Source organism: Puma concolor, chromosome B1, assembly GCF_028749965.1.
Source record: "Puma concolor isolate L17-30 chromosome B1, mPumCon1.1.hap2, whole genome shotgun sequence".
NCBI lineage: Eukaryota > Metazoa > Chordata > Mammalia > Carnivora > Felidae > Puma > Puma concolor.
In genome coordinates, this window is record NC_141670.1 from 21,536,385 (window position 1) to 21,559,370 (window position 22,986).

Sequence of the window (22,986 nt, forward strand, 5' to 3'; positions counted from 1 at the left end):
AGGAGGAGGGGCGGGGGGAGGGCGAGGAGGGGGAGGATCGGAAGGAGGCGGCGGGAGTCTCCGCCCCGCCCCCGCCCGTCCCCGCCCCTCCGTCCCCCGGCTGCCTCCTCCCGCCGGGCCCGCTGCGCCCTCGGGCGGCCACCCCTGCGCCCCGGGGCCCCTCGCGGCCCCGCGCCCCCTCGCCGCTGCCCCCCCCCCAACCAAGGGCGCCCGCGGTGGGAGTGAAGGAGCCCATCTCGGCCCTCCCGCCTCCCCCTTGGAGCCTGGCTTCGGGGTAGAGAGGGGGAGGCGGGCGCCACGGCTCGGGTCGGCGGCACTGGCTGCGGGCGTCGGGCGAGGGGCGAGGGAGCCCCCCCAGCCCCCGCTGGCGCCCGCAACTCGGGGCCCCGTCCGGGAGCTGCAGCGGCCACACTTCGCGCAGACACGCGCGCGGGGGAGGGGAGGGTGACAGAACCGACCCGGGAAGCTGGCCTTGGGCGCACGGGACCCCTCACCTGCCGAGGCAGGTAGGGAGCCAGTGGCCCACCCGGATAGACGCGCCCCTAGAAAGCCTTCAGGCGCTGAGGCAAGGGTCCCTCCCGGGCGTGGAAAATTCTCGCTTCAACTTGTGGGTCCAGGTAAACAGGCAGAGGGCAGCAAGGGCGGGGCCGATTGTCCAGACCTGCTGAATTGTCGTTTTGGGGGGCGACGAAGCGTACTTTGCCACATGGTTTTGGGGGGACGAAGGGGGGCCGCGGTGCACCCCTCGGAAGAGTTGCGGGGCTGTCTGCTGGCGTGCAAGGGGACCGTGGAATGAGGAAGAAGCCCTGTGGTTGTGCATCCAGAGATCACCGGAGTTAGAATCACAGATGACTTGCTCTGGGAATCTGAACTCTTTTGTCACGTTACTTAGTGATTATGCATCACCATGCCCGCCGCCGCCTGACACCGGAGTCCCGGGGTTCTTCCGTGGACTCTTTTCACCCCCAGCCCATTCTTCACTACCATGCCTTCTTTTGTGGCGGCAATTCTAAATTTAGCATGTAGCTGGGTCTGGAGTGGTTGCTGAAAATCGTGGAGGGAATTCTAAATGCAGTGAGACCAAAGCCCTAAAACACGAATGCTTTTGAGATTGTTTGCTTTTTAGCCTTCCTCTGATTCTGAACGCACCGATTCCAAAGGGAGACACCTCAATAAATGTACTGTATCTGAATTATATACGTAATGACCATGTCTAGTGTGCACAATTTTACTTAACATTAAAGAATGTATGTATTTAGGCCACACAGCAACCATATGGAATGAAAAAAAAAAAGGGTTCTGAATGGCATAAATTCAGTCAAAGAAATTTCAGCAGTTCTGCCTTTGCGATTATTTTTCTGTTGATTAAAAAAGCAAGCTACTCTCTCCTGAAATAGCTACTATATCTCACACATACACACACACACACACACACACACACACACACACACACACACACACACATCTCTTCACACTTCTATTCAAAAATGCAGAGAAAACGCCAGTCAAGTTTCTGTGGGATTTTAAATAATTGAAATGAGAACATTTCTGTCCCAGTGAATCATTTTATTTTGGTGCAGCACCTAATACCCTTTATTCGGTACCCTGTAGGGTAGATTAGTATGAAAACATAACTTCCCTGGAATCTTTAACTTTTCCCATGAATAGCAACCCTATGCTCCCACCAGAAGAATCTAAAGACAAAAAATAAAAGTCCCTACCAGTGAAGTGAGTAGCCGCATTTGGGCAAAACGGACTCAACAGCCGCCACCCCCGCCTGCCGTCCTCCCTGATTGCCTGCGTGTGTGGCATTAGCAGCAGCGTGCTGAGGGCCAATTTTAATGCCGTTTGCCTCATTATTAATGTCAAAGACTCCTTCGTGGACTCCACCCCACCAAGACTAGCAAATCTGTGATGGAAGAAGGTCACCGATGATTCCTAAGGAATGAAATGCAAAGTCACACTTCCCATATGGGAGCGGTAGAATAAAGTACAAATTGAACCTGATTAGGTAGCAGATGCTGTTCGTCTCCTAATCGTTTTACCAGGGTCTGGAGGTCCAAAATGGAACAGGATCACACAGTTGACATATCTTTTATCCCTTTGGAGGAATGTGTAGGTGTAACATCTTTGAAGGAAGCTACATTGTTATTACGTATCTAAAATGTTAAGTGTTCTCATTTGTAATAAATATTTGCGGAATACTCCCCAACCTACTTTTAGCCATTTTAAGAATACTACTATTACTGGGTTCTTCAAGGATATCACTCTTATCTTAAAAAAAAAAAAGAATGTAGCCCAGGAATAATCATCTCCAAAGTCACACGATGACAAGACTTATCTCTGCCTAGGCTCTAATTAGGCAGGCATAAGCATGCATTCACAAACGTAAGCTTTTGGGTTGAGTACCCAATCTCTAGATGTTAGGATCTAGTAAGAGTGGAGGTAAAGCTTTAATTTCAGAATAGAGAGGCTTTGATTTTTTTTTTTTTTGCCTTATTTAAGGCTGTGCATCAACAGGAAGACAATTTGAAGGTCATAGACAATTAAGAAACTTCACTAGAAACTTTCACTAGAAGTACAGAAGGTTCAACTCACAAATTTTAGATATTCAATCAATACATCCAATTGTGAATTTCATGTGATAATTTTGATAAAACTGCTATGGCCATTTATGAAAAAGAGAGTCAGCTACAGCTAAAGAAGGAGAGGGCAACACTAACGGAAAGGGAGTGGCCAGGCAAGCAGGAAGCCAAAGGGGGCACACAAGAAGAGGAGAAAGGCTTCCTTACCAGGCCCAGCCAGACCCTAAGAACGATAATTCCACCCTTACCAGGCTTCTGCCTAGATGCTCCACCCACTCAGTCATTTATCAAAGTCATTCACCTCCAAAATTTCAAAATCTCCATTACCAGACCCTGTTCCCACAGAGGAAACTTGATTTTCCTCTTCTGTCTCCAGTCAAGTACTTTGAACCACTCCCCCCCGATTCTGTAGTCCCCAGTCTCAAATCTATTTTACTATCATTGTTAAGACTCCAAATCTTCCTCCTTCTTCCAGAGCCAGATTAAAATGTTCACTTACTTCCTTTCAGAGTGTGAATCAAGAATAACATGGCAACCGAGCCTGGGGAGCCATGGACCCATCCTGAGTCTTGGACCACCATTCATGCTGTCTATCCTCTACCTTAGGTATGACCTACCTTAGGTCATCTTTTGAGCAAAACCATGCACCAGCAACGTTATTAGGTCACTGGCTTGATAGTTTCTCTTTGCTTCCAGAAGTGTTCTCGGAGGGAAACATTGCATCTTTGAAGTGTCAAGTCGATTTGATTACTCTCAGGTATGTGAGAAATGGATTGTATTGATATTGCTATTAGGATATGGTACGTGATAAATACTGCCTCCGACATTTACAAGGACAGAAAGGAATGAAGTTGAGATCTGGATGCATTCCTTTACTTAGGATTCTCCCATCCTTCTTAGAGCGGTCAGCAAAAATATTGATGATCCTCTTTCATTACTTTCTTAAACTAAACTTAAATCCTTTTGTAAGTTATCAGTCCGTGACATCAGTGACGCTAGTGTTCATTAGCACTTTTATAATAGTGGCCAAGATACTCCCTGTGGGAGAATGGTAGCCTGCCCAAACCACGTGTTGTTTCCGGACACAGGTAAAATAAAAGCCATTTTAGAAAGGGAATCTGGCTCAGGGAATGCGGTTACAAAGTAGTGCCAAGAGACACTTTGGCTCCCAGAGATCGACAGTTTGCAGTTAGCACGAAATGGAATGGAATATGATGAAAGATAACTGCAAAGGCTTAAGAAATAGGTGGTTGATTGGGTCAACACATTGGGGAAACTGTGAAGCGGGAAAAACCGGCAAACTTGGCCTTTCAAGCGCTCTAGGATCTCTATGGTGGTATTCACCTGTCTCACCACTAGATGGCAGGCGCACACCAAGGTGGTATTCACCTGTCTCACCACTAGATGGCAGGCGCACACCAAGCCGTGCGGCTCGGAATTTTTCAGAGATTTCAATAGCAGCGACCCTTAGCTTCACCAAGGCAATTATCAATTACGAATTTAACTTCAATGCACAATTGTAACTAATTATATTTTAATTCCACAATGTATGTGATACTTTGGTGGCTAATGATTAATTACTAAAAAAGCAATATTTGGAAAATTGAAAAGAAATAAGAGAACATTTTTCTGTTTAGCGAAGTCATTTTGATCATGCTTACTTACACTTCTTTACAGTTTGTGCTAGGGTTAATTTTTTTTTTTTTAGAAATAGATCAAAAGTTTTCACTTAAGTGAATGTTGTGGCCTACACTAACCTCCCTCCCTTGCCCCCAAATGGGAAGAAGGCAGTGTCTGTGAATCCAAAAAGTAGGCAGACGTTTGCACCTCATGGGCTGGCAGCATCTTTAAGGAGTGACACAAAGACAAAGCTTCAATTAGACATTACTTGATGTGGCCATTGTGGAGTCGAAGGGTCAGTGGCTAGCAGACCAAGGGCAACAGAGTCCCGCATTGTGCTGGCAAGTGTCCAGTGCCATCAGGGCAAGTAATGGCATCCTCCGCAGACTCTTCTTGATGGCAGGATCTTGGCCACGCATCAGATTCATCTCTGCTAACTCAAGCTTCATTCCTCAGGCTTCCTGTTGATTCTGCGGGGGGGGGGGGGGGGGGGGGGGGTCCATAGACGCGCAAAAATCTTTTCGTGTGTGTGAGTCAACTGGCACTGACCTGTGTTTGCAACCAGGAGTGTTGACGGGATCATAGTTTTAATTTTATTCTGTATCCTGTTTCTTAAAGGATCAGTTTCAGCTCACAGACGCTGAGGCACTATGGGAAATTAGGGATACAGGAAGTGGGGACAGAGGAATCTCCTTGGTGCCTTTCAAGTCATAGTGGCTAGACCTGCACTGTCCAATAAGTAGCTGCTAGCCATATGTAGCTCTTCAAACTTAATTTAAATAAAATAAAAATTAAAAATTCTATTTTCTCAGTCATAGTAGCCACGTTTCAAGTGCCTGTAGTCATATGTCTAGAACATTTCCTTCATCAAAGGAAGTTCCACTGGATAGAACTGACTAGACATTTTATCTTGTCTGAATATTCATGAGTCAGGCTTTAGATTTATAAATGCAGCAAACAAAAAAGTTCCCTCTCTAATTAAAGAAACAAAAAAATGAAGGGTAGCAAAAAGTTGAAAACATTTTTAGGCTCACAATATTAGGAGCTTTCTTCTTTAAAAAAAAAATTCTTTTAGTGTTTATTTTTAGAGAGAGAGAGAGAGAGACCATGCACGAGTGGGAGAAGGGCAGAGAGAGAGGGAGACACAGAATCCGAAGCAGGCTCCAGGCTCCGAGCTGTCAACACAGAGCCCGAGGTGGGGCTGGAACCCAGGAGCTGGGAGATCATGACCTGAGCTGAAGTCGGATGCTTAATTAACCAACTGAGCCATCCAGGCTCCCCTAGGAGCTTTCTTTCTTTGAAGATGTAAATTTAAAGACAAGGAGCCAGAAGGATCATAACAGAGGGGGAAGAGGTAACACTAGATATTCTTCAATCTGAAGCTTGTATACAAATGATTGCTTTCAAGAGATATGCAGGGAGAAACTTATCAGAATACTGTACTCAAATTCCTATACAAAAAACTGAATCTTGGATTTAGCTTTTCAGCCAAGGGTGCTTGAAGATATAGCTTCCACACTAAGGAAAACTCCAACCTGTCTGTCTTCATCCACTGGGCATCAGGACCCTTTGTCTTTTGTTGGTTGAGCAGATAATCATTGGGTTGCTCAAAGAATTGCCTATATTCAGCTCTGTCTTTGTCAAGCTGTAGGGTAGATTTAATGTGTTTTGCCCAGTGATCTGTACAAACCCACATTAGCTCTGGTTCAAGACACCCTCTTCTCCATAAATAAATAAGTAAATAAATAAATATTAATTTTAAAAATATTTAATGTTTACTATTGAGAAGCATTTTTAGGTGTTGTGCAAAGACTTTCAATGTAACTTGAAGATCAAGCTTGGAGTGTGGTTTATAATTGTGGAAAGGAAAAAAATTAACCAGGTTTTTTTTGGGCTATGAAAAGAACAGGGAAAATGACTAATAAATATTTAATGATGACATTTAACAAAAAAAGGCATGTTGGCTCAGATTTGTAGTAGAAAAATTTTGATCATCAGGGGTTCTTCCAACAGCTAGAATTTATCCAGTGTAAATTATGCTTTATGCCTCAGGATCTTTGAGTCTACAATTATTTTCAAGGATACTTAGACACTCCATATTCTGAATTTCTTTGGATTATTTCACTGGTTGATAACACTTTTCTCTGCTCATATGTCAGTCTCTTTGATAATGGATCATGCTATGAAATGCTAGCTTCGTGGTGGAATATCAATGACCTTTATATCTGGAATATGAAGTGATGTAAGTTTTTGTTTCTCAAACACTCAAAATAGTGGTTGAGGGTTCGAAGTCCAAATGATCAGAGATCTTGGATTTTATGCCCTGAGCCAAATAATAAGCTTGAATAACAAATGTTCATTCTTTTAAGCATTCCCTTGAATATTTTTAATGGATAGAAATATTTTTAATAGATAGATAAGTTAAATTGGACTTTATTTATATATGATGTGATAATGAAACTTTTCCAGTGGTAAAGACAGTGACCTATAGGAATTTATAATTATTCTTTAATTAGAAGCATCTCAGATACAATAAACTACGCATATTTGAATACAGATTCCAGTGACTTAAACTAGTGTTATAAACATCAATTTTCCATTATTTTGTTAAATATAGCAAGCACTTCCTCCAACACTGGAATAAAATATCTGGTTTGGCTGAAAGTACTAATTAATTTTCTTTATAAAAAGGTCAGTTATAACTACAACCCTTAGAAAATAGCTGGAGTTTCTGATATGTTTACAAAATTTAAATATCATGAAACTGTTGAAGCTGCTTAAATATCAGCCGTGAACTTTTCAAAATTCATGTAGTGTATTATTTAACAAATGTTTATTGATTGCCTACTGTATGCTCAGGTACTGGGGATATTTAAACTAAATAACATGGTCTCTAGCTTCAAGGAGCTTATGGGTTAATGTTTATTTTTGAGAGACAGAGAGAGAGCATGAGTGGGGGAGGGGCAGAGAAAGAGGGAGACACAGAATCCGAAGCACGTTCCAGGCTCTGAGCTGTCAGCACAGAGCCTGATGCGGGGCTCGAACTCAAGGACCGCAAGATTATGACCTGAGCCAAAGTCGGACGCTCAACCAACTGAGCCACCCAGGTGCCCCTTGGAGCTTAAGGACCAATGTGAGACCAATGTACAAATACTTTCAATGATGATCTAACTGTACATTTAGTACTGTGCCAAGCACATAGTGCCTGGAATGTGCCTAGAAGAGTAACAAAAACGGAATTTGTGCTAAAGTGGAAAGGATAAGGAAGAGTTTGCATCACGGAGAAATGGAAGGGATGGTTTTCTCGCACAGGGAATGCCTTCTTCTCTTGAGAGGCCTATTTTGGGAACTAGAAAGGAAGGGAATAGATTAGTCATGATCCAGCCAGAAAAGCAAAACCCACACCAGGTAGTTCAGTGGGAGGAACTTAATATGGGAAATTAAATTTAAAAAATGTTAGAAGATTGAAAGAGCAACCATGGTGAAGTGAGACAAACACAAGATTGGCAACCGCAGGAGGTCACTTGCTCCCCAGAACAAGGGGAAGGTGGTGGTGCAACGGCCCACGATGATGGGTCACCTGGTAAATACTGGGGGCCACTGAGGTGATGTAGTCACTGCTGGAGGCACAGTGGAGGGAGGGAGAAGAGAGAGAGAGAATGAGGGGGAGAGAGAAACATGAAATTTAGTTACAAGCCAGATGGCAAGGGAGCCTGGAGAACCTTGGTTTGCAGAACAGTGCCCTGAGCATAAAGCAAAACAGAAGAAGGATGAGGAATAATCTAAGACCAGACAGGCCACTGACCAACAGAAGGGAGCTTAGAGTAGAGGAACAGTCAAAGATAAAGTAGGTGTCAGCTCATTAAGACAAAAGAAAAAGAGGGCACCCGGGGGGGTGGCTAAATTGCTTGAGCGTCCGACTTGGGTTCAATCGTGATCCCATGGTGTGTGACTTTGAGTCCTGCACCAGGCTCACTGCTGTCACCCTGTCAGCTTCAGATCCTCTGTCCCCCTCTGTTTCTTCCCCTCCCCAGCTTGTGCTCTCTCTCTCTCTCTCTCTCTCTCTCTCTCTCAAAAAATAAATAAAACATTAAAAAAAAGAAAAGAAAAAGATATTGGGATGCTTGGATGGCTCAGCCAGTTGAGTGTCCAACTCTTGATTTCGCCTCAGGTCAGGATCCCAGGGTCATGGGATTGAGCCCCGTGTTGGGCTCCATTCTGAGTGAGGAGCCTGCTTAAGATTTTCTCTTTCTCTCTCCTTCTGCCCCTCTCTCCTGCTAACACACACACACACACACACACACACACACACACACAACTTTCTCTGTCAAATTAAAAAAAAAAAAAGGTCTTGTATGCTATTCAGAATTTGAATTTTTCCTAATAGCCACTAGAGAGCTTTCGAATAATTTAAAACAAGAGAACAAACTCTGGGTATGAATTCCAGTTCTGCCACTTACTAGCTCTTTGATAGGAGAACAAGATGCTAAATTTACATTAGAGACATAATTCTGAAAGCACTATAGTGGATAAAGTGGAAAGACAGAAAAGAAAAGATTAGAAACCCTTGTTCTCGACCCCTTGCAAGAAAATGAAATCCTGACCTGGGACCATGGCAAAGGGGATGCAGAGGAGGGGAAAGATTCTAGGAAAAGCCAGAGGGATCTGAATAGGAAAGAGCAGATTTCCTAGATTTTGGAGTCTGCAGAAAGGGAATCTGGGAGAAGGCCCAAGGGATGGACAGGTTCATAACCCCCACTAGGCTCATCATACACCATAGCAGGGCCCGAATCCATTTTTGAACTTCCGAGATCTTGATTTTCAGAATCCCTCTTCATGACCTGCAGTCTCCACTCGACTGCAGTCACCGAGGAAGAAAATGGCTCTGGCTGCCTCCACTGCCATTAACCGTGACTTCTGAGAAGATGTTGTTTCTAAGTAACGTGCATAAAAGATCACAGAGTTAGAAAGGTGGAAATGGTTACTTCTTTCTCCTTTGGAACTGCCTACACATCACCATTCCACGTAGGTAACTTAGGGCATCGGGGAGGTTTTCTTTGGAGATTCTATCTGAGTTACACCTTCATGTACAACGCTTCACACTCTGGTCCGGTTTGGTGTCGTTTAGGTTTGCTGCTCACTCAGTGTTAGGGGTGCAGCTTTGAAAAGTCACTTCCTTGTCCTCTGTATTTTTGATGAAAAAGCAGAAGCAGTAAAGAGATCAGACAACTTGCCCAAGGTCATGCTGTGCTATCCGAGAACCTGAGTCAAGAACCCAGGCCGCCTGACTCCCAGCCTGCTGTTGTTTGCTGTCCGCTGCGAGTATAGAGTATAAAGGAACCGCCTTGGTGTCTTTAAAACTCCACACGTTGCTAGTTTAATTTAAGAAGCGAAGCCCTGGAAGTTAAAGGTCACAGGGGAACCAGTAAAATGTCATTGCTAGATTCTATTTAAAGAATATTAAATATGCCTGGGATAGGAAATATAGTCAGGTAGAAGATCTAACCTAGCAAAAGTGGAAGAATCACTTAGGGGCTGAGATGCTGTTGGCATTTTGGTCAAGACAGTTTATTCATGGCGCGGGACTGTCCTGAGTACTGCGGCTCATTCAGCATCCCTGGTCCCATTGCTCCCTAAATGCCAGGACCAACGCTCCTAGACATTCTGACGAAACCATCCTCTCCCTGGAGACACTACCACCTTCAAGACAACCACCATTAGACTAAAGAATAGTACAGAAGCTTCTATCTTTATTTTTTATGTTTATTATTTATTTTTTGAGAGAGGGAGAGACAGAGACAGAGTGTGAGCAGAGGAGGGGCAGAGAGAGAGGGAGACACAGCATCTGAAGCAGGCTCCAGGCTCCGAGCTGTTGGCACAGAGCCTGACGTGGGGCTTGAACTCATGGCCTGTAAGACCATGACGTGAGCTGCCATCTGATTCTTAACCGACTGAGCCACCCAGGCACCCCCCAGAAGTTTCTATCTTAAACAGATAGTGGAATGTAGGATTATTTTACCATAATGTCCATTTGCATAGAAAAAGAGTACATTTATGTTAAACTATATAATGAAATATCCTCATTTGGAAGAACGTTAAGTTTATTTCCAGAGACATAGAAGAAAAGATGAAGTTTTATCATGTTTGCATTGCATGAGTGTGGTCATATCTCAGGCCAGATATTAGAAATATAACGGAAGTACCTGGGTTAAAGAGTTCTGTTAGCTTCAGGCGGTTGCACCAAAAAATCTGGGTGCGAATTCCAGTTTTGCCACTTACTAGCTGTTTGATTTTAAGCAAGTGATTGAAATTCTTCGACCTTTCTTAAGGATATTTCTTGTTTTCTCAAGAAAAAAGATGGAAAAGCAACACGTGAAAGTCCTTTAATAAATCCAGTCATTCATCCACTCTTTAAAGTTTGATGAGTTCCTGAGTTTGAGGTATTGTGATAGGTGATGATACATGGTGAGCCAAAAAACCACACCAAACACAACAAAGAACCGCCTTAATGAAGTTTACAATACAGCTAAAGAAAATGTCCACGTTTGCAGCTGTTTTTTGAATGGGGATAACTTTATTAGGAGGTTCACTGGTGTGTACATCATCAAAAATATCCCGCTGGTTTGTATACTGTGTAAACGCACATAAAACCTGTTCAAGACATGTACTTCCAGATTCAAGAATTGATTTGGATGCCATGACCTACGATGTGGGCCGTCTGTTTGTGTCCAGAAGTGAAACTATTCATAACCCGTGTGGTATCTGGACATGTTCATTTGAACAATTGGATGTCATAATGTATATTCCTCAAACTTCAAAGTCCATTTTTAGTATAAAAGCATAAATTTTACGCAAGATCCTTGGGATCTTCTCACCAAAGCAGGGCATCGTCCAGCTACTTTAAATAATCTCCCATGCCGGGTATTTCCATTTGCCCTTTCAGTTCCATTCTCTACCCTTCTTTGTGTTATGGGTGGCTCACCTTTTAAGATTTATAATCAAGGGACTCCTTCAAACTCTGGATTCTTGTTGGCTCAATCAGTCGGAGGCAGGCAGGTGATGGAGAGGGCCAGAGAATAAAGGGGGGGGGTAGTGTTTGCTTCACTTCCCAGATGTATGAAGATCACAGCTTCTGTGACTAAAGCTACCCACACTCTTTGTCTCATCAGACCTGGGGCAGGGCTAGTACCCAACTCCCTGGGGTGCTCGACTCTACTCTGTTGTTTCCTTTTAGTAGATTCTTCTCAGTTACCACTCTTGAGTATGTTCTCTTCCCTACCTCTTCCACCACTGATACGACACTTTGCAAGACTGTCTATCAATCTGAGTGGTCTATTTTTTGCTGCATAAAAAAAAGGACACAAATGCCCACTGAATTCTCACTTAGAAAGTCAGTATTATGTTTAATTGCCTCTTGCAAAATAAAAAATCATAGACTTATACATTACCGAAAAATACAGAACAGAAAATTTGGAGACAGAGAGAGACAGAGAAAGACAGAAATCTCCTATGGTATCACCAACTACCACAACCATTATTGTTATTTTAGTATGTTCTCATCCGGTCTCTCTTTGGTGCATATTTTTCCAACATACAATTTTGTGTTCTTTCATAAATTTATCACAAGTATTTTTCATATTACTCCATGGGCTTCAGAATGATTTTAAACATTTCTGCAGTATTCTATTCTGTAGAAATACTATAATTCATCAAAGCATTCCTCTGTTGCTGAATATTTAGGTATGTTTTCTAAGTTCTCACTGGTATAACATAACATAAATAGCTTACCCAGCTCACATACTATTTCCCTTATATTTTGTTATTTTCTTTGGGTAGATTCCCAGAGATGAAATGAAATGAAAAAGTCAACTTTGAAAAATTATGCAGCTGTAGTAACTTTAAATATGTCCACAAATTCTTTGATATTCCTCCCTTCAGGAAGTGGAAGCTAATTCTCCTCTTGAGTATAGACTGGACTCACTTATAACGAATAGAATAACGCAGAATTGATGGTAGAAAACTTCAAAACCTAGGTAAAAAAGTCACCATGACGTTCTCCTCTCTCTCAGATCAGCCCTATGGAGAGACCCATGTAGCAGGGGACAAAGCCTCCAGTGAACAGCCATGAGAGCGAGCCTTCTTGGAAGTGGCTACTCTGGCTTCAGCCATGCCCACAGTGTCTCAGCAGATGTCCAAGGTAGAGAAGGTCTTATCTCCAAGACATTCATGAGTATGGCATTTGGATAGAGAGAAGCCAATAAGATACATAGGAGAGTCACGACGTTTTAAAGAGAAATCTATTCATAGAAACACTACTGGAGACAGAGATAGTAGTAGCGAAAAGGGTCCTTTGGACTTCCAAATTGCTTTAAGTTGGACACCTTGGAGGAAATCACACAGCTGCACATGTATATTACATTCCGTGAAAAAGGAGGGATAACTAAGATGGCAGAACCAAGAGCCCAGAGAGCAGCCCAGAGCCGTAGAGAAATTATTCCTGGGCAGGAAGAAGACTGAATCTTAACGAAGGACCTTCCAGCCTTTCAGCAAGGCTACAAACCACTGACTCCTTTATTCTTCCCAGCTTCCCCCCTTTTAAACAAGAACGTCTTGTTTAAATGGCTATCCTGTCTCTGTTCCACCATTGTATACTGGGTGTGTGTGTGTGTGTGTGTGTGTGTGTGTGTGTGTGTGGCAGGGGCAGGTAACTTGTCTCTGTTCTTCACACATCTTCAGGTTGAGAGAAACTCTACTGAAGGACTGTACCCAAGGAGCCTCATCCATACCAGAAACTAATTTAGATGATGAGATTCTGGAGTTTGAGCTGACGCATCAGATTTTGTGGACCTTATGAAGAGTGCGTATATTTTACACGTAGGAAGAATGTAAGTAATTTGTGGACAGAGGGTGGACTATGGTATTTTTAAATGTATCCCCTCAAGAGGTAGAGTCCAATCCCCCCCTTCATGCGAGTGTCTGTGGACTTAATGACTCCTTTCTAATGACTAGAATAAAGTAGAAGTGAGAGAGGGAAACTTGTACAACTAGGTTGTGCAAGCCACTGTGCCTCTTTCTCGGTTATTCTGGGAGAAGTTAGCTGCCATGGCATGAGCAGCTGAATGGAGTGGTCCACGTGGCAAGAAACAAGAGTCCTCCAAGAGAGCCATGTGAGTGAGCTTTTCTGGAAGTCAATCTTCCAGTTGCAGCCATGCTTTCAGATGACTAGTCCCAGCTCACAGCTTGATGGCAACCTCGTGAGAGACCCTGGGGCTGGATCACCCAGCTAAGCTGCTCCCGAATTCCCCACTCTCAGGAACTGTGTGAGATATTAAATGTTTTCTTAGGATTCTGCACTTTGGGTACTTTGCCTGGCAGCAATAGATAACTAATATAGCACAAGGGGAAATATTCTTTTGTAGCATTTGTCAAATAAGTTCAAATATGAGGCACTTAGCGAACTTCCCAATCTCAGATAATCATGGCAAATGATTGCCCCTTGAGGTACAGGGAAAAAGCCAGTGAGACACAGAGGGAAAGTAAAGAGGAAGATAAAAGAAGAGAGGACTAAAAGAAGGAATAAAAGAAAAAATAGCAAGAGAAGGACACAGGAAAGGTGTCCATATTTCCTAGTTTACTCAGGACAGTCCCAGTTTGTAGTGTTGTCCTACTACAATTATAACTAGAATCCCCTTTCACTTTCAAGGGTCTTGGTTTGAAGGATAAATTATATGACTCTAGCTAGAGGCCAATATTTCAGTCTTCCATTCTCACTGTTTTTTGCCTTAATATTCTATCTTTTTCCCATGGCTTGTTGCCCCAGCCTCTTTCCAGTCTGTTCTGATACTAGCCCAGAGTCCTAACTTTCCCACCAAACCACAGCCTGTCACTGGCACCAGCTCCAGGAGTTAGAGGTCACCTCTGTCCACTCCCTTGTGTTCTTTCATCACAGTAAGCAGTTTGTCACAGCAGCAAAGAGATCAGTGTAGGAACTAGACAAGGGTCTGGATCTTGGTTGTATACCTGCTGGGGGAATTACTTAACTTCTTTAAGCCTCAGATATAAGCTTCAGAATAGAATATTATCTACTATCTTATAGGGATGTGGAAGATGTTAATGGGATTGTGTACATAATGTGCTTAGCACAGTGCCTGACATATATATGCTGGGCACTGTACCTTTGAGCATTTTATATGCATAATATATTTGACGAATATATGTTAGTTATAATCTTAACTTACTGTCACAGAAAACAAAGTCATCTCATTGAGGCTGAAGCACCTTAGGTGTCGGGACATGTATTTTACTGGGGAACCCTCAAGTACATGGGTACTTGTATTTATTAGTTTTAATGTTAGAAGGCAGAGACATGGTTAGGAAATGTGTTTAGGAGTAAAGTAAAAGCCAGGCAAAGACTATATTTGCTTTTCAGGCTTGATATGTTTTACTTTGCTCATTCATTCATTCATTCATTCATACATTTATCCACTTGTTCTTTCAACAAAGATATATTAGTTATCTACCAGATCACAAGCATGATGCTAACCACAGGATTGAGCAATGCTTTGCAACAAGAATAAAGCTGTATTCCCACTTCTTCCAGGAAAACATTACATTTAAAAAAGGTGTTATGTGGGAATATGAGTGACTAGTGATCTGAAGCCAAATTAAAAAATATATATACACACACACACACGTATGTTTTTCAGGGTGACTAGATTTTATTTTAAATTAGTTTTGAGCAATAGAAGCAATTTGCTGCTATAAAAAGGAACAGGTTTTAGCTTTTGACTTGATTTTTTTTTTTTTAACTAAGAGTGGGAAAATGCAAATTATGTGAATATATAATTCGGAATCCTGGTGTTGGTAGCAGAAGGAGCTGACAGGAAGACAGAATTCTCTCTCTCTCTCTCTCTTTTTTTTTTTTTGCCATAGGCAATCCTTTTCTCTGTGTTTAGGAAAAAAGAAAACTAGTAGACAGAAATAGTCCTAGGCACATGGATTATATATTTCATATGCATAGCATAAAATATTCAGCAAAGTGAGGTAGGTGTCTGAAAACCAAGAAACTTCAATACATGAAGGTGACGACAACAATTAAAGTAGGATGCCTTCAACCTATATGGTAGGTTTAAGGGATTTGGCAATATCTTTTTTTTTCATTTTTAAAAATATATGTATTTTTCACTATTTTTAATTCCCTTTGGTAATGAGCACCACTTCATACTTTTCAATAGCTCATGGATTTTTACCTCTGTGTTCATCTTCAAGGTCAAGTTTATGAACATGCTACAAATAAGCTAACTGTAAACGAGTTAGGGATGTTTTTTAGGAGTAATAATAACCAACATTTATTAAGTGTTTGTTAAATTCAAAGCCGTGCAGGTCATTTCCCCTCAAATTCTCACAACAGCCATGGGACTCCGCCGCTGTCATTGTCTTATCCCACATGTGAAAAAAGCATGGAAAGTGGAAGAACCTTGCTTGACTACAAAGGTAGGTGGTGACAGAGTCAGGATTTGAACCTGGGAGTCTGGCTCGAGACCCATGCTTAACCACACTATTTTGAATGGATGGGCTGAATGTTTTTCACCTGTTTATGGATATTGCCCAATTAGTCTCTTTTGAAAAAGTTATATCTTCTTGGGTTCTCTTTTAAGTCCTTGCCCTTGTCTCTGTTCTATCCAAGGATCATTTAACCTGATAAATATGCAAGTCCACACCTGTCTGCATGATGCACTGACTCATTCATTTAGCTGAAAGGTAGAAACCAAATTGGTTTTTAAAAATACATAGGAATCTAATTGAAAAATTTCATGAATCACCTTAATGAGAAACCAGTAGCAGAATCTCAAGTACAGAGAGCCTCAGACAATTGCTTTTTAAAAGCCCTGGTCAACTATACATATTCATCTTGAATGAAAATGCCTCTCTAGCAAGACATTGCGTGACAGTAGTAATCACTGAAGTTTAGGATGTGAAAACCATCTCAAGTGACTTAAATTATTGTTCCTTATTCTTCTGTGTTTGAACATCATGATGTGTCTACTTAGTATTGAATAGCGAGGTGGCCAGTATTCTTTCCAGCACTGGGTAAATTAAAGACAAACCAAGTTGATAACATCTCGCTCTTATTTGTTCTTTATAAATTTACATTCTGCCGGATTTATAAGCTTCACTTTGTACCTTTTTCTTAAAGTTTATGTATTTATTTTGGGGGGGAGGGCGGAAGAGGCAGAGAGAGAGGGAGAGAGAATCCCCAGCGGGCTCCCATGAACCGTGAGATCATGACCTGAGCCGAAATCAAGAGTCGGTCACTTGACCGACTGAGCCACCCAGGTGCTCCGACTTTGTACCTTTTGAGAGTGCAGCCATTTGGAATTTGGTTGTTAAGGAGAGTCCCTAAGTTGTGTTGCTGAAATGTGAGGAATCCCTTCAGACGGTTCGCCGCAGCTCGCTGGGTGCCACTTCTTCCAGAGCGTAACACCCCGTGTTGCCCAACGCTGTGAGGGCATGAGCAGGCCGCTTACCATCCTGATGGCTTTTCTCCTGCCCTTTTTTCCTAATGGAAAATCATTTTTCCCATTGGAATTTTGAGACAATCAATATCCACTTGCAAATAGCATAAACTATTGCTTTTTCTTCATTTGTTTCTTACCACCCTATATCCCACCCAACCCACAGATGCCTTTGCACACTGGCCCAAATTTCCACAAACCAGCGCAAGGATGGCTGCATAAATTTTGGACCCTTCTGCAAAATGAAAATGCAGAGCTTTTTGTTCAAAAAAAAAAAAAAAAAAAGCCAGGAAAAAACTAAGGTAAAGCCTAAGTTTTTTTTCTTCCATGCTCTCTCTCGCTCAACTTGTCGTGATGTTTTCTGTGTGCTATTTCTGTCACGTTCAGTAAATAAAAATTAATAATGTTAAATTATTAACGTGGCTTTCACCGTTCTTCATATTCTGCAATGCCAGTTGTGAATGCAGCTATCAGAGCATTTAATGACCATGTGGAATCATCAAAATCACATAATTCCTACTTCATGGGACCCCTTCCACTTGGCCAGAAGAGGCATATCCAAGTTACTCAGGAAGGTGGTGGAGGAAGAGAGAGTTCATCCAGCACAAAGCAGGCTGAGGTAGACTCCTTCAGGCATCGAGACACTTGCAAGGTGAGCGTGGGCCTTCACGGGTGCCCTGAGACCTTCTCCCATGACTCCGGATGCACTTGCATTTGTCCAGGCCTGACGGCTGCCGGTCCCCTCTCGTGCCAGCTGCTGGACTGATGCGCCTCCACGCTTAGGTGGAGAGCACCCTGGCGAAGTCCAGTCAGACGTCTCCACTTTCCACAGGCCTGATACTTCAACCCGCGTGGATAGGGAACCCCCCAGGGGACTGCAGGCCTGAGTTAGAAAACTGTAAGTACTTAGATGAGGATTGGGTCAAAGGCTCGTCTCCACTGAGCTGTGGCCTCTGGCTGCCTGCCGGCTCCTGATGTCTCGTGGCACTGCCAGTTAGGGCAGGATGTCCCCCACCATCCTATGCCCCAAAGTTTCGCTGGATGCGGATGCCCCTCCCCATTTCTACCCATACCTTCACCCTTGTCCCTGCCAGGGGGCTGGAGGTAGGGCAAACACTTGGGCAACGGTGGGGAGGGTGCGGCTGGGCAAGGCGGAAGATAGCCAAGAACCCATCGTGGGGAGGCGGGGAGGAGGTGGGAAGGAGAACTGTGTGAGCGGAGGCTCCAAGCCCCCTGGGCAATCTCCATTGTCTCAATAATTTCACCTATAAATCAAAAATTCAAAGATAACGTTATTAAGAATTCGAAGGTGGTGACCACAGAGCATTAGACCTCAAATGTCCTGGGCTTTGTGCGGGGACACTGATCACATGACCATGAAATCAGTCCTGCTCAGGAATGTTATGAGGGAGTTAGTTGACCCACAAAGAGGTAAGGAGTCAACAAACAACATAGTTTTAAAATAAAGAGAAAATAGCTTTCTGTTGTTCCTTCCCATGATTTGTACATGAAAATTTTTAAATACCTATTTTATGTTCTTTAAGAAAATTTGACAAACCTCCCACTGATGCATATAAAAAAATCGACAGGAAATACAACTTTCCCCTTTCAAACCATATTCAGTGTTCTTGGTTAATAACAATAATAATGGTACTACTAGCTGAACATATCTAGGAGACATTGTGCTAATTAAGCACTATATAGTTCTTAATTTTTAGTTCTATAAATGTACTTTATCGAAATTATCTCATCTAATCCCTATAACATGGGGCAGATACAATTTTTAGCCCCAATTTGGAGATGAGGATCTTGATGTAGGTAAGTCAGCCTGTCTAAGGCCAGGATCCAAAAAGAATGTTCTACCATGATCAGACTTTATTACAGTAATGTAGAATAATTCAATACTTAGAAGCCTATAAAGCAGATATAGCTCATATGGAGGTCAAATTCAAAAACTGTGTAATCATCGCTGGAAGCTGAAAAGGGATTTGAGATGATTCAATGCTCATTCCTTTTTCCAGGCTCTTTTAAATCCAGGAAATAAAGGATACTTTGTTAACAAGATAAAGTATTTGTGTCCAATCGACAGGAAAATATTATGCTTCATTGAACACATTAGAGATAACCTTATTAAACAAGAACTCAAGATTTCTGCTGTCACAATTAGTATTTTACATCATTCTGGAAGCTATAATCGGTGCAGTAATACAGGAAATAGATATAAGAGCGATAATACAGGAATGCGCAAAGACACATTTACCATCATTTGCATATGATATGATTTACCACCAGAAAACTCAAAACAGTCAACAGAAAAAGATGTCAGAACTACTAAGAGTTTAGTTAAGTAGCTGAAGAAATCAATTGTTGTTCTATATACCGACAATAATCAGACAGAAAAGCCCGTGGGAAAAATTCCCATTTTTAACAGCAACAAGTATGGAATATCTAGAAAAGACCTTCTTAGATGTAGTATGACTTAGATAATGAAAGCCATACATTTTGAGGATAAACTACTGAGGTAATTGTTCCTGGATAGGATAAAAATACTATAAAGGTGGTGTGGTGGTTATTTCGTGTCAACTTGACTGAGCCATGGTGTACCCAGATATTTTGTTAAACATCACTCTGGGTGTTTCTGTGAGGTGTTTTGGATGAGATTAACATTTAAACTGGTAGACTAAGTAAAGCAGATTGGCCCTCTCTAATGTGCTGGGCCTCATCCGGTCCATTGAAGGCTTGACTGGAACAAAGGAATGCCTTCCTACAGTAAGAGAGGATTCTTCCTGCCTTTGAACTGAAACATTGGATCTCGAGCCTGTCAGCCTCAGGACTGGAACTAAACCATCAGCATCCTTAGTTCTCAGGACTCAAGATTCAGATTGGGAGTAGACCGTCAGCTGTCCTGGGTCTCAGCTTGCTGACTCACCCTGCAGAATTTCACATTGAAATTAATTGAAATTAATTTATCATTTTAAAGTGATTCCAGTAATCACTTGGGAGGAGATATGGTAAGATGATTATAAAGTTCATCTGAAAGTATGAACACGTAAGAATAATTAAGAGGAGTGCCTGAGTGCTCAGTCGGTTAAGTGTCTAACTTCAGCTCAGGTCATGATCTCACCTCCGTGGGTTCGAGCCCCCAGCATCAGACTCTGTGCTGACAGCTCAGAGCCTAGAGCCTGCTTCACATTTTGTGTCTCCCTCTCTCTCTGCCCCTCCCCTGCTCACGCTCTCTCTCTCTCTCTCTCTCTCTTTCTCTCTCAAAAATAAAAATAAACATTAAAAAAAAGAATAGTTAAGAAAGTTTGTGAAAAGAGGAATTTAAGTGTTGTTGTTGTAGGGGGATGTAGACTAGTCTTATGGAATATGAAAACATAAAGCTACAATAATTTAAAAAATGTGGTTACAAGGATAGACCATCCAAAGGAAGAGAATAGTATCTTAAAACTGATTCAGGTATATAAAAATATTTAAAATATAATTTGCTTTATATTGTGTGGCAACAAGAATTATTCTGTAAATAGTGCTGGATAAATTGGCTAGATATTTGCAGGGAAATATAGGGTTAGGTCCTCACTTTTTTTTTTTTTCCCATTTCACAAAATTAATCTCGGTGAATTTTTTTAGTTAAATGCAAAGAAAATACAAACTATAAAAATATATGACAGAGTAGTTACCAAATTGGAAGAAGAATTTCTAAGCTTAAAAGCAATGGAAGAAATGGGATATTAAAAAAAATCACATTCAAATACATAAAAATGAGAACTTTTGAGATTATATGTATGTATATCCCCAACAATACACTGGAAGGTTATTCACAACTTATATGAAAAAAGGGCTATATTTTTATACACAAAGAAATCAAATGAAGAGAGATTTAAGGAACTAAGACCTGGGGGCACCTGCCCAGCTCAGTCAGTTGAGTGTCGACTTCGGCTCAGGTCATGATCTCGCTGTTTGTGAGTTCCAGCCCGTGTAGGGCTCGCGGCTGTCGGTGCAGACCCTTCTTCATGGCCTCTGTCCCCCTCTCTCTCTCTGCCCCTCCCCTGCTTGTGCCCTCTATCAAAAAAGTAACTAAACATTAAAAAAATATTAAAAAAACCCTAAGCCCTCAATATTTGTGACAAAGAACATGAGCCGACAATGTGTAAATGATAACAATGTCAATGGTAAGCAAACGGTGCCAAAACAAAGCGATTTCTTGCTTCTGGTAATGGTGGGGCAACGTGATCAGACTAACTCTCCCAGAGAGAATAATTCCATGGTACTCTCTCCTGCCACAGCTAGAGCATTTGGGTTCAGGAATCCAGGGGCAGAAGTGAGAATGGCTCCTGTCATTATTACACCTACCACCCACTTAGAGAGTATTTTGCTTCTCATTCCGGCATCTTTGAGCTCTGCTGGTCTGGAGACCTTAGTCCTTAGAAGGAACATGTTTCCACCAGGGGACATAAAAATGCTTCCATTATTGGAGAAAGAAGAGATTGCCATCTGGCTACTGTGGACTCCTATGCCACTGAACCAGCAGGCAGAAAGATGGGTTGCTCTTCTAGGTGGAGTGATTAGTCCCTATTACCAAGAAGAAACTGGGTTCTGCTACCCAGTAGAGGCAAGAAGGACTGTGTATGGAACCCAGGATATATTATGGGTTTCTTAGGACTCCATACCCAGTAGGAAGGAAGAGTTAACAGAAAACTAAAGGGGCACACACACAAAAAATAGACCTACCCTATGACCCAGCAACAGTACTGCTAGGAATTTACCCAAGGGATACAGGAGTGCTGATGCATAGGGGCACTTGTACCCCAATGTTTATAGCGGCACTTTCTTTTTTTTTTTTTTTAATTTTTTTTTTCAACGTTTATTTATTTTTGGGACAGAGAGAGACAGAGCATGAACGGGGGAGGGGCAGAGAAAGAGTGAGACACAGAATTGGAAACAGGCTCCAGGCTCTGAGCCATCAGCCCAGAGCCTGACGCGGGGCTCGAACTCACGGACCACGAGATCGTGACCTGGCTGAAGTCGGACGCTTAACCGACTGCGCCACCCAGGCGCCCCTATAGCGGCACTTTCAACAAAAGCCAAATTATGGAAAGAGCCTAAATGTCCATCAACCGACGAATGGATAAAGAAGATGTAGTTTATATATACAATGGAATACTACTTGGCAATGAGAAGGAATGAAATCCTGCCATTTGCAGCAATGTGGATGGAACTGGAAGGTATTATGCTAAGTGAAATAAGTCAAAGAAAGACAGCATGTTTTCACTCATATGTGGATCCTGAGAAACTTAACGGAAGACCATGGGGGAGGGGAAGGGGAAAAAAAGGCAAAGCGTAAGAGACTCTTAAAAACTGAGAATAAACTGAGGGTTGATGGGAGGTGGGGGGGGGGAAGTGGGTGATGGGCATTGAGGAGGGCACCTGTTGGGATGAGCACTGGGTGTTGTATGGAAACCAATTTGACAGTAAATTTCATGTTAAAAAAAAAAAAAAGAGCGGATAGTGGGAGAAGTCATCGATAACAATTAGGACCTTGTGACCAGTTACAGAAATGACTGTAGTTGCTTTTCATATTTTCCTTTTGCTTCTTATAGGTATGTGCTTATGGGTACATGTCAACAATATTCCTCTTCTCTTTCCTTTCCATTAAAAATGTTTCTATACAGATTGTTAGAGCTTAATTTTATAGTTCAGTCATTAGGCAACAGAATACTCAGTGGAACTGGCATGGATTTTGACGGGTAATTGATAACAGCCACAGTGGTGTATCGAGGGATTGTTGGGCTCATAATTGAGTTGTTTCACTTGCGTATGGCGTTCCAGAGTGTGTAGAGGTTACATATGAAAGCTGAGTGTCAAAGGGGTGGATTATGCTTTTATCAATTAATTTCCTTTTAGCTCCCAATTCCCCCCTTTTGCCTGCTCAGTAATAAAGATGGGCTTTGTAAATGTTTCTGATTTGCCAGCCAGCTTGGTGTTAAACCTTGTCAGTTACAGGGTTCTGGAAGGACACCGGAGGAGGAAGGGATTTTCTCCTCCTGGCGTGGCCCAGTCTCTAGGCTCCCAGGCTCCACCTGTTCCCTGTGTGGTCTTTCCAGTGCTAAGTTCCTGCAGGATGTGACCGCCTCTAGGATTTGGTGACCGCCTGCCTCCCCCACTGCTCAATTCAGGCAACTGTGGTATATCTGGGATCCCGATAGCGTGGGACCGGGCCCCGACCCCGATCATTGCTCCCACATCCTGTCTTAGGCCGGGGGATC

General features: G+C 42.4%; 1 long non-coding RNA gene across 1 annotated transcript; it reads left to right on the forward strand.

Moving 5' to 3' along the window:
• The first annotated feature begins 145 nt into the window (after nucleotides 1–145).
• On the forward strand, nucleotides 146–17,018 carry LOC147581505 (uncharacterized). The gene is made up of 6 exons (XR_015249976.1): nucleotides 146–617; nucleotides 3,095–3,191; nucleotides 3,282–3,342; nucleotides 12,275–12,402; nucleotides 12,942–15,698; nucleotides 16,887–17,018. It is a non-coding gene; the product is annotated as an uncharacterized LOC147581505 (long non-coding RNA).
• Nucleotides 17,019–22,986: the final 5,968 nt, after the last annotated feature.